Here is a 12,640-nt window from a genome sequence, read left to right on the forward strand (position 1 = left end):
CAGTTGTCTTATTTGTCTCTGCTTTCCTTTTCTAGGTGTTGGCTTAAAGTTCTTCTGCCTATAAATTTAGATCGCTCTGTGCCAGAATGTTCCATTTCCCCCTGCAGATCCACTCTCTTCCCTTTTATGTCCTTTGGCCCTGCCAGGGACCACATCCTGGGGTGCAGTGTTCTCTGACTGTCTCTCAGACACCACCAGTGAGGAGGCCAACAGAGGATCCATGCGAGCCAGAGAATTAGATGAGGATGTTTGTCTCCTGGATCCCTCTCTGCCCAGTCCTATCTGACCAGCTGTCACCTCCAACCAAAGGTCCAGCCACAGGCATTGGGGACTCTCAGATCTGACCAGTAAAATACACCTGTGTAGGAGTCCTGTCCTGCCACACCTGTGGTGTGTCTGCAGCAAAACTCCTGTTTCCAGGGATCACAGCTTGACCTGAGAATGAATTTTAATTTTCAAAAATGCCCAATCTGGTGATTAAGGTAAATGGTAAAGCTGTAAGTGGTCGCCATAAAATAAAAAGACTAATCCTCTTTTAATATCCCTAACTCCAAAGTCAGTGTTTCTGGAACAGTTTCAAATGTGTTGTGGGAAGTGGAAAGAGGATTAGAACACAGGCTATAGCTCAAAGGGGACAAGTTTGAAGGATGGTAATAATTTGACAAAAACAAAAGAAAGCTTTGTTTTAAAAAAGTAATTCTTGCAAATGCATGCATAATCTCTAGTATGTTTCTTAACACATTGGTCTTGTTTACCACTAGTTTGTCTAGATTTCTAAAAAAATTTAAAAGAATCAGATATTTAAAGGATACAATTTGGCAAATATCAAGAAAGTATTTCTTCCCATGCAATTAATAATGCCATTGCTTTCTTTGCTACCTGAAATTCTATAGCTTGTTTATTTATCTTTTTGATTTATCATCTATTCATTTATATTTGCAAATTTATTGCCATAAAAATTTATGGCAGAGAATTCTCTAAAAAAATGTTTTAATCTCCTTGAATATATAGTTGAATCCTTTTTATAATGCTTAGTATTTTTATTATGTTCACTGTCTTTTTTATTTCAATCAGTATTAGCAGAACTTTGTCAGTCATTCCAAAGAATTAAGTTTAGTTTTCAAATTTTGATATGCTTATTTGTGCTGTCTTATATTTCATTAATTGCTGTTCCTTTATTATATATCCTTTCTCTGAGCTCATTGGTTTTACTCTGCTCTTCTTTTTTATTGCTTTCTTATATTTGAGTATACATATTGAAGATTATGAATTATCATCTAAATACTGCTGTTGTTGTTCCGTCACCAGCTCACGTCCAACTCTTCAAGACCCATGGATAGCAGCACCTCAGCTTCCCTGTCGCTCACCATCACTCAGAGTTTGCCCAAGTTCACATCCGTGGTGTCAGGGATGCCGTCCAACCATCTCATCCTCTGTTGCCCTCTTCTGCTTCTGCCTCAGTCTTTCCTAGCATCAGGGTCTTTTCCAATGAGTTGGCTCTTCACACCAGGTGGACAAAGTATTGAGCTTCAGCTTCAGCATCAGTCCTTCCAACGAGTATTCATAATTGATTTCCTTTAGGATTGACTGGTTTGATTTTCTTGCTTTACAAAAGACACTCTAGAGTCTTCTCCAACACCACAGTTCGAATGTATCAATTATTCGGCACTCTGCCTTCTTTATGGTCCAACTCTCACAGCTGTATGTGACTACTGGAAAGACCATAGCCTTAACTATACAGATCCTTGTCAGCAAAGAGATAGCTTTGCTTTTTAACACACTGTAGCTTAGTCCAAAAGTTTTATTTAGTTGTTATTCAGTTCTCCATGTAGTTTCATTCATTAAGGGAATTACAAACTGCTCTGATTTCTAATAAAACATGAATTCCCTCTACTCCATTTTCACTTATATCTTTGAAATTTCAGTGAGAAGTGTATCAGTGAGCAGAAGATATAAAGGTAGTTTAAGGACATACACAGGGGATGAAGGGGGGGCAGGCACAGAATGGGGTGGGAGCCCTGGTTTATCCACACATGGCACTGACTTGAACTGCACACCTGTTCTAACTGGGTGGTCTTCCTTCAGCCTTCCCTACAGGGCCAGGACAGGATGATGTGCAGAGAAGCAGAAAAGGGGGGTGGGGTGGGATTCAAGTCTGAGATTCTCAGAACCCCTAGTAGCAGGGCCCTACTCCCTAAAGGACTATCAGCTGCCTTTTCACCTCGCAGGTCCCTGTAACACAAGCCGGCTTCCTGCTGCTCTCTTCCCCTAGCCCCTGACTTCTGTTTCATGCATTTTGGGTCCCACACAAATCACTGTTTTATTTTACCCTCTATGTCCTGTGCTGAGACTCTCCCCCTGACCAGGCTGAGATCTCCTCTTATAAACACCACTGCCCAGAGCTGAACACATAGAAGGTGTGCAGTGAATACTGGTGTGAAGGAATGAGATAAAATGGAACAAAATGGAAAGAGGAGGAAAGGGTGGGATGGACAGAGTCTGTCCAGTCCATGAGCAGAGGGGGGACTTTCCACCAACTCTTGCAGGGAGCCCCTTGCTCATGAGGACTCTGGTGCGGACACCATGCCCTCCATGTCCCTTATGAGATATAAACTTGCTGACAAAGAGTAGTCATGGGCAAAAAAAAACCATGAGAAATATGGGTCTTGAGCATGGATCCTGTTCTCTGGGCTGCCCCCACTGCACCCAAACCCCATCCCATCCCTCCTTACAGTCTAATAAGGACCCCTTCCCTGACAGACATCCCGCAGGCCTCCTCTCCTCTCACCCCTTCAGGTCCCCAGGGCTTCTTGAGCTGAGGTTTGAGTGAAGCATTAAGGTCCCTTCTTGTCCTCAGCATCCAGGTTTTTCTGACCAAAGCCTCAGGACCTCCTGACCAGGCTCCCTCTGTCTTCCAGAGCCAGATCATCTAGAAGGGCTACACGAGGTGTGCCAAGAAGACACCAACAGTGGTTTCCACGCCCTTTCTCTTTGGGAACCAAGACACCAAAAGGGAGCTTGTGAGCTCTGGGTTTCCAGGGGTGAAGACTGGGAGATGAGGCATTGCCCTCCAGAATAGAATCTCACACAGGAGGATGAGAAGATAAGCCAGATGTTCTAGAGAGTTCTCCTATGGAGCTTTCTGGTCACAGGCCAAGATATGGGAGTTCTCATCGTAGAGCCATACAATGCATTTTACAGTGTCCTGTTCCATGGTCAATGGTATTCTGTTTCCTAAAATTTCATCAAACTTGGATTACTTTCTCTGGACTTAGGGATCCACAAAGCACCGTGTTGCAGAAGATGATCATAATGGCAATGACTATTATCATCTTTATCACTTTCTTACTTATCCTTCTCCATGAAGCAGTTTATATTTTTGAAAATGGTCTTATTTTCATTATTTTAAGTTTACTTCTACAATCCCTGTGATATGGTCCAATTAGATATTACAATTCCTGCTAACATATTAGGAACATGAATTCAAATGATGTATTAAGGTAACACAGTTAGTTATGGAGATGACATCTAATCCAGGCTTCTATTTTCCATATATTCTCCTTCAATCAGTCAGTTCAGTCGCTCATGACCGATTCTTTACTACTCCATGGACTGCAGCACACCAGGCTTCCCTGTCCATCACCAACTCCTGGAGCTTGATCAAACTCATGTCCATCGAGTCGGTGATGCCATCCCACCATCTCATCCTCTGTCTCCCCCTTCTCCTGCCTTCAATCTTTCGCAGCATCAGGGTCTTTTCTAAGGAGTCAGTTCTTCACATCAGGTGGCCAAAGTATTGGAGTTTCAGCTTAAACATCAGTCCTTCCAATGTATATTTAGCACTGATTTCCTTTAGGTTGGACTGGTTTGATCTCCTTACATTCCAAGGGACTCTCAAGAGTCTTCTCCAACACCACAGTTCAAAAGCATCAATTCGTCAGACCTCAGCTTTCTTTACAGTCCAACTCTCACATCCATACATGACCACTGGAAAAGCCATAGACGAGACGGACCTTTGTTGGCAAAGTAATATCTCTGCTTTTGAATATGCTATCTAGGTTGGTCATAACTTTCCTTCCAAGGAGTAAGCGTCTTCTAATTTCATAGCTGCAGTCACCATCTGCAGTGATTTTGGAGCCCAGAAAAATAAAGTCTGACACTGTTTCCACTGTTTCCCCATCTATTTGCCATGAAGTGATGGGACCAGATGCCATGATCTTCGTTTTCTGAATGTTGAGCTTTAAGCCAATCTTTTCACTCTGCACTTTCACTTTCATTAAGAGGCTTTTTAGTTCCTCTTCATTTTCTGCCATAAGGGTGGTATCATCTGCATATCTGAGGTTATTGATATTTCTCCCGGCAATCTTGATTCCAGCTTGTGCTTCTTCCAGCCCAGAATTTCTCATGATGTACTCTGCATATAAGTTGAATAAGCAGGGTGACAATACACAGCCTTGACATACTCCTTTTCCTATTTGCAACCAGTCTGTTGTTCCATGTCTAGTTCTAACTGTTGCTTCCTGACCTGCATACAGGTTTCTCAAGAGGCAGGTCAGGTGGTCTGGTATCCCCATCTCTTGAAGAATTTTCCACAGTTTATTGTGATCCACACAGTCAAAGGCTTTGGCATAGTCAATAAAACAGAAATAGATGTTTTCCTAGAACTCTCTTGCTTTTTCCATGATCCAGCGGATGTTGGCAATTTGATCTCTGGTTCCTCTGCCTTTTCTAAAACCAGCTTGAACATCTGGAAGTTCACGGTTCACGTATTGCTGAAGTCTGGCTTGGAGAATTTTAAGCATTATTTTACTAGCGTGTGAGATGAGTGCAATTGTGTGGTAGTTTGAGCATTCTTTGGCATTGCCTTTCTTTGGGATTGGAATGAAAACTGCCCTTTTCCAGTCCTGTGGCCACTGCTGAGTTTTCCAAATTCGCTGGCATATTGAATGCAGCACTTACACAGCATCATCTTTCAGGATTTGGAATAGCTCAACTGGAATTCCATCACCTCCACTAGCTTTGTTCATAGTGATGCTTTCTAAGGCCCACTTGACTTCATATTCCAGGATGTCTGGCTCTAGGTGAGTGATCACACCATTGTGATTATCTTGGTCATGAAGATCTTTTTTGTACTCTTTATTTTAAGGTCTATTTTGTCTGATATGAGGATTGCTACTCCGACTTCTTTTGTTTCCCATTTGCATGGAATATATTTTTCCATCCTCTCAGTCTATATGTGTCTTTAGGTCTGAAGTGGGTTTCTTGTAGACAGCGTATATATGAGTCTTGTTTTTGTATCCATTCAGCCAGTCAGTCTTTTGGTTGGAGCATTTAATCCATTTACGTTTAAAGTAATTATAGATAAATATGTTCCTATTTCCATTTTCTTAATTGTTTGGGATTGATTTTGTATATCTTTTTCTTCTTTTGTATTTATTGACTATGTAAGTCCCTTTAACATTTGTTGTCAAGTTGGTTTGGTGGTACTGAATTCTCTTAACTTTTGTTTGTCTGAAAAACTTTTATTTCTCCATCAATTTTGAGATCCTTTCTGGGTACAGTAATCTTGGTTGTAGATTTTTTTTCCCCTTTCAGTACTTTAAATATATCCTGCCATTCCCTTCTGGCCTGCAGAGTTTCTGCTGAAAGATCAGCTGTTAAACATATGGGGTTTCCCTTGTATATTACTTGTTGTTTTTCCCTTGCTACTTTTAATATTCTTTATTTGTGCTTAGTATTTGTTAGTTTGGTTAGTGTATGTCTTGGCATGCTTCTTCTTGGGTTTATCCTGTATGGGACTCTTTGCACCTCTTGAACTTGATTGACTATTTCCTTTTCCATCTTGGGGAAATTTTCAATTAGAATCTCTTCAAAGACTTCTCATACCCTTTCTTTTTCTCTTCTTCTGGGACCCCTATAATTTGAATGTTTGTTCTCCCACTCCAAAGGCTCAGGGCTTGAATTCAAACACAGGAATGTCAACTACGGCAATGATGTTGCTTTCTTTCTTTTAAATAATTTGTGTCAGTATCTCCTCTCTCCTGGTGCAGGTTCCACAGCTATGACTGGGGAGTTTGGACAGCTTGTAGCCTCCTTGTGTTCTTTTCCTTGTGGGGTACTGGGGAGGGACACTGGACCGCAACCATCTCCAATTATCCCCTCAAATGGGTAGGGACACTGGACCGCAACCATCTCCAATTATCCCCTCAAATGGGTGTCACAGTCACTGAAAGAACTTCCTTCTCCTCCCTAACCCAGACTTTATTAACAGTAGTCCAAATCTAATAGGACATAGTACTTCCAACTCTCTGAGTTGACCAAGCAACACATAGAAACACAAAGCCAATTCCAAGGACTAGATCTTGGATGGTATTGACAATTTGGAGTATACAGTGGAAATTTGCACCCTATAGCCCCACTTTACTATTAGAGATCCTGTTTTCTGTTCTTCCAGTGATTTTTGCCCAGTTTTGTCCATATTCTCAGTATTTGCCCATTTTTGCAGTGTTATTTCATGAACAAACACATACCAAGGGAACAGTTATATTCCAAACTACCAGTAAGTAATAATTACCCAGAAACTTGGCTGACAGAGTCCATCACTAACTCCTGACATGAACAGTTGATGGTATACATTTACTAAACTGTGCCCCAGAGAAGGCAATGGCACCCCACTCCAGTACTCTTGCCTGGAAAATCCCATGGATGGAGGAGCCTGGTGGGCTGCAGTCCATGGGGTCGCTGAGGGTCGGACACGACTGAGCGACTTCACTTTCACTTTTCACTTTCATGCATTGGAGAAGGAAATGGCAACCCACTCCAGTGTTCTTGCCTGGAGAATCCCAGTGATGGGGGAGCCTGGTGGGCTGCCGTCTATGTGGTCACACAGAGTCAGACACAACTGAAGTGACTTAGCAGCAGCAGCAAACTGTGCCCACCTGTTCTACATGTTTGCCCACAGGCTAAGCTCAGGTCCTTCTAGTGACAACTTTGGCTCAGGCTAATAGGCAGAATGAAGGCAGAAGAACTCATTCCAACTAAGTGGCCATCTGCTTGCCCACAAGAGTCTAAAATGTCCATTGTTGTGCCTGCTCTGAATGAAGCCCTGGTGGTATTTGAAGACTCAGAAGAAAACAATCCTGTTTCACCATTGGGCTACCACCAACCTGAGGGAGTCTCCAGATAGTTATACCACCTGCAAGTAGTAGCAGATTTGTTTTTTTCTTTTCCAATTGTTGTGATTCATTTTTCCTGTCTTATTGCATTGGCTAAGACTTCCAATGTAGTAATGGATAAAGGAAGTGGTAGAGGACATCCTCGCCTTGTTGCTAACTTTAAAGGGAAAACTACAGGTGTTTCAGCATTTAATTATAAATAAATATGGACTTTGATTTCTTTCTTGTTTTCTGCTTTCTGCCTTACAGATTACTTAACTTATTTAACTCTCCTTTATGCTGTAAATTATAGATTATAATTTTATTCTTTTAAAATCTACTCTTAAATTTTAAATATATAAATTATTGAGAATTGAAGTTAATCAGTAGCTCTATGCTGCTCCTAATCAGTGACAGTCTTAGTCACTTTGAGATCTTGGGTTTCAGTCTTTTTTTGTTGTTTTTGTTTCTCTTCGCCTTATTTCTTTACTTATTCTTCTTTTTTAAAGTATAGTTTTGAAGTCTAGTTGATTTATAATATTTTTAGTTTCGTGTCTACAGCAAAGTGATTTAAATACATACATAATTTTTTCAGATTCTCTTACATTATAGGTTATTACAAGATATTGAATATAGTTTCCTGTGCTATACAATAAACCCTTGTTATCTGTTTTACCTAGAGTGGTTTGCATCTGTTACTTCCATACTCCTAATATAGCACATTCCCTACATTTCCTCTGTGGTAATCATAAGTTTGTTTTCTATGTCTGTGGGTCTGTTTCTGTTTTGCATATAGATTCATTTGTATTATTTTTGAGATTCCACATATAAGTGATATCCTATAATTTTATCTTTCTCTGTCTGACTTAGTATCATAATTTCTAGCTTTATCCATGTTGTTGCAAATGGCAATACTACATTCATTTCTATGGCTGAGTAATATTTCTGCTGCCACAAAATTAAAAGAAATTTGCTCCTTGGAAAACAAGTATGTCAAACATAGACAGTATTTTAAAAACCAGAGACACCACTTTGCCAACAAAGGTCCATGTAGTCAAAGCTATGGTTTTTCTAGTCATCATGTATGGCTGTGAGAAGTCGGATCATAAATAAGACTGAGCACCAAAGAACTGACACTTTCAAACTGTGGTGCTGGAGAAGACTCTTGACATCCCTTGGACAGCAAGGAGATCAAACCAGTCAACCCTAAAGGAAATCAACCCTAATATTCATTGGAAGGACTGATGCTGAAGCTGAAGCTCCAATACTTTGGCCACCTGTTGAGAAGAGCTGACTCGTTGGAAAAGACCCTGATGCTGGGAAAAACTGAGGGCAAGAAGAGAAGGGGGTGACAGAGATGAGATAGTTGGATGGCATCACTGCCTCAGTGGACATGAGTTTAAACAAATAGTGATGGACAGAGAAGCCTCTGCTGCAGTTCATGCAGTCACAGAGTTGGACATGACTTGGCAACTGAACAGTAACAACAAATATTTCACCGAGAATATTTATATTCTATTTAAACCAATTGTCTGTTGATGTGCTTTTAGATTGTTTCAGTGCCTTGACTATTGTAAATAGTGCTGCTATGAACACTGTGGTGTGTGTATTTTTTCAAATTAGTTTTCATCTTTTCTGCATACCTGCCCAGAAGTGAGGTTGCAGGATCAAAAGGTAGCTAATTGTTCCACATGTAGATGTATTTTTAATGTGTTTGTTGCAGGAGGGAGGTGAGCTCCATGTCCTCTTACTCCACCATCTTGATCCCTCTCCTTAGGTGTCATTCTTGATTTGGGGCGGGGCGGGGGGGGGGGGGAACAGCTCAGTGAGATCTCTGTGGTGAGATCAGTTGTCCTCTCCGTGGTAAGATCTCTCCTCTCCCCCCAGCTTTCCCACTCTCTCTCATTCTAAGTACCATCTCACATAAAGAGTAAAAGGCACATGGCCCAATACTTTAACTCTCTCCTGTGAAGTGGCCATAACATTTTGTGATAGGGAAGGAAAATGGTGGAGGAGTTGAGGTAGAAAACAGCTGTGGCAAAGACAGGAGGTAATGTAGCTGCACACAGATAGAGTGACAAGTCTGGTTGCTACCATGTGAGACAGTTCTGGGAAATGGCCTAACCTCACTTGTACACACAGACTTCCTGGGGACATGCTGAGATGCACAAACAAACCCCTCAGCATACTGTTAAAGTCAAAAACAAATATAGACCAGCCTTAGAAATTCCCTGGCAGACAAAACCAGTGTTGTCATACAAAGTTTAATTTATCTTATCTTGAAAGACTAACCTGGACTGGGTCATTTCTTGCTTATGTCTCTGGAACTCACAAGCAAACCTTAAACTGCGCCCCAAAACTGATATGAGGCAATCACTCACCAATTCCCCATCATTTAAGAAAATCCTAATATTGTTACCATCACTTTGAAAAATAGTCATTGCTTTGTCACTATCCTAAGCTGTCTTGTAACAACGACCCCTGAGCCCCTTGCATGTTCTCCTTTGAGTGCTCCCAGCTTTCAAATTGTCTTTTTGGTATGGGCAAAATAAACCTCTACAATGACTGTTTCAGCGATTCATTGGTTTTACTTCTGTAGTTTCTGAACTTTCGACAGTATCCATAGTAGTAAAGAGGTACAAACTTTGGTGAGTGATAGAGAATCTGCATCAAGCAAAGATAGTAATTTGCAGAGGGGAGAACTGCAGACAGTAGAAGACATTGTCCAGACCTAGTGTGGAACCTTACTGGTGGCACATCACTAGGCTGTTGATTCTTCCATGCCTGTCCAGGATCTCCTGGATGGAGTCTGCTCCCACCACCGACATTAAGGAATTGGTAAGAATTCAGGGGCTATTAACGTGAATAGTGTGCTTTTTGGGGAAGTGAGAAACTTGGGGCTACCTGGAAGGGGGCACATACACCCTTGCCTCCTTGTTTGAAAAAGTGAAAGTGTTAGTTGTTCGGTCTTAGCCAACTCTCGCGACCCCATGGACTGTGGTCCAACAGGCTCCTCTGTCCATGGAATTCTCCAGGCAAGAATACTGGATTGGGGTGCCATTCCCTTCTCTCAGGGATCTTCCTGACCCAGGGATCAAACCCAGGGATCTCCTGCATCGCAGGCAGATTCTTTACCATCTGATCTATCAGGGAGGCTTGCACCAAAAGGTGGGTATAAATGACTTAATTTACCCTTGAATGTCTCCAACTCAACATTTCTGAGATGAATCTAGGAATCAAAACCCCAGGACCCAGAAGGCTGGCTTTTATTGCAATTGCCCTGGTAGGACTCTTTATTGTAAGTTTCCCAGATTTGTCACTGTCCCTCCCCTGGACTGGTCACCATCTAGGATCTCTCATCAGGGAGCACTGATCCTCTGAGCCAGCCCTGCAAAAAGAAAAGTGCATTCTGACCAGCTTTCTGAGGACTTATTGGGTTTGTGAGGAAGAGATCATGCTCTTGGGTGAGCTGGACTCTCACGCTCACTGGGTATGCTAAGAAATATTGGGGAACTTAAATGTCACCATAGGAAGAGACCTCAGACCATTGGCCACAACCTTCATTTTAACCACAAACAAATGCTGCTCAGAAACTTTATGAGCCTTGCCCATAAAATACAGTGGCAGCCTGATGCCCACAACTTTCATCTTTTGATCTCAACACATATTTTTTTCACTCTATTTGTGTGTTAACAAGAGACACAAGTGCTGAGACAACAGTGGGAAAGTCCAATGCTGAGGGAGCTCACAGGAGCAAACCAGCAACTCTGAGCTGACGCAAAAGTCTTAAAGTCACCCACAGGCATAATGAATACTGAAGGACACTCAGAGAGGGAAGATCTAATGTATTAATAGGAAGAGGCAGAGATGATTTTAGGGGAAGACTGGGGGAAAGCCCCTATATATTTTAATGCAGCAGAACAAGGGCTTTTTGAGTTAATACAGCCCCCTTTGGTAACCACAATACAGTTTTTTCTAGGTAGGAATTCAAGTTCCTGCCATTGTGTCAATGTGTCTCACTGCCAGTAGGCCATGCTTCTAAGAAAGGGGATTTTGCAACCATCTCTGACCACCCTAGCCTAACAGTCAGCCTGCTCCCTGAAATGTCCTTCGTCTCTTAAAAAAGAAAATCTTTGCCAGTATCCAGATTAAATTAACCTTTGAAAAACATTCTTCCATAAGGATGCTAATTGCTAAGTCGCTTCAGTCGTGTCCGACTCTGTGTGACCCCATGGACGGCAGCCCACCAGGCTCCCCCGTCCCTGGGATTCTCCAGGCAAGAACACTGGAGTGGGTTGCCATTCCCTTCTCCAATGCATGAAAGTGAAAAGTGAAAGTGTAGTCATTCAGTCATGTCCGACTCTTAGCCACCCCATGGACTGCAGCCCACCAGGCTCCTCCATCCATGGGATTTTCCAGGCAAGAGTACTGGAGTGGGGTGCCATTGCCTCAGAAAGAATAAGACCTGAAAGCAGGACAGGCTGGGAACAGGCTGGGGGCTGAGCACCAGAGTTTGTGTGGTGTGTGTGTGTATGTGTGTGTGTGTACTTTGGTTGGAGCAGTCTCTGAGGAGCAGCTTGGGCAGAGTCTGGAGCAGCCTTTCCAGAAAATCTAGTGCCTCTGTACTCTTTGTGACCCTCAGACTCATCAGTTCTCAAATCTGCCAGGACCCCAAACCAGGACTGAAGGGAAGGGTGTTCTCATGAGGTTGGATATCTCAGACTCCCTGGTGTGGTGGGATCAAGAACTGGGGTCAAAAGTTAAAAAGACGTGTGTGAACCTAAAAGTCCATCGACAGACGAATGGATAAAGAAGATGGGGCACATACATACACTGGAATACTACTCACCCATAAACAAGAATGAAATCTTGCCATTTGCAGCAACATGGATGAACCTAGAGATTATCAAACTAAGTGAAGTAAGTCAGACAAAGACACATGATATCACTTATATGTCAAATCTAAAAAAAAAACAAGTGGGCTCATTTATAAAACAGAAATGGATTCACAGACATTGAAAACAAACATGGTTATCAAAGGGGAAAGAGGGGAAACATAAACTGGGAGTTTGGGATAAACAGATATACACTGCTATATAGAGAATAGATAACTAACAAGGGCCTACTTGTAGTTTTTTGTGCTACAACAAAAATCTTGTAGCACAGGAAACTATATTCCATATCTTGTGATAATCTATAATGGAAAAGAATCTGAAAAAGAATACGTATGTATGTATAACTGAATCACTTTGCTGTTCATCTGAAACTAAGCATGTACATGCTCAGTCACTCAGTCCTGTCCAACTCTTTGCAACCCCATGGACTGTAGCCTGCCAGGCTCCTCTGTTCGTGGGATTCTGCCATCAAGAATACTGGAGTGGGGTGCCATTCCTCCTCCAGGGGATGTTCCTGACCCAAGGATCGATTGAACCCGTGTCTTCTGCAAGAGATTCATCAGCAGGCAGATTCACTGAGCCACCTGAGAA

The sequence above is a fragment of the Bos javanicus genome, chromosome 4 (assembly GCF_032452875.1).
Source record: "Bos javanicus breed banteng chromosome 4, ARS-OSU_banteng_1.0, whole genome shotgun sequence".
Lineage (NCBI taxonomy): Eukaryota > Metazoa > Chordata > Mammalia > Artiodactyla > Bovidae > Bos > Bos javanicus.